The following is a 240-nucleotide window of genomic DNA, read 5'->3' on the forward strand; positions in this document are numbered from 1 at the left end:
ACTTACCTTTATCTCTTCAAGAGCCATGAGGCATAATTCAATATGATTTGAGGATTCAACTTCACTTGATTCCTTATTTTCATTTGCCATGTTGCCTGTTGAGCATTGATTTTCACAAGAGTCGTCTTCCAACTCCTTTTGCATCTTTGTTCCTCCATATAACTTTTCTAATTTTTGTCAAATTTCCTAGACACTTTTGCACATAAACGCTATTGTATTCTCTATAATCAAGGGCACAAA

Source organism: Theobroma umbraticum, unplaced genomic scaffold (assembly GCF_002168275.2).
Source record: "Theobroma umbraticum cultivar Fairchild unplaced genomic scaffold, ASM216827v3 scaffold_30.0, whole genome shotgun sequence".
Lineage (NCBI taxonomy): Eukaryota > Viridiplantae > Streptophyta > Magnoliopsida > Malvales > Malvaceae > Theobroma > Theobroma umbraticum.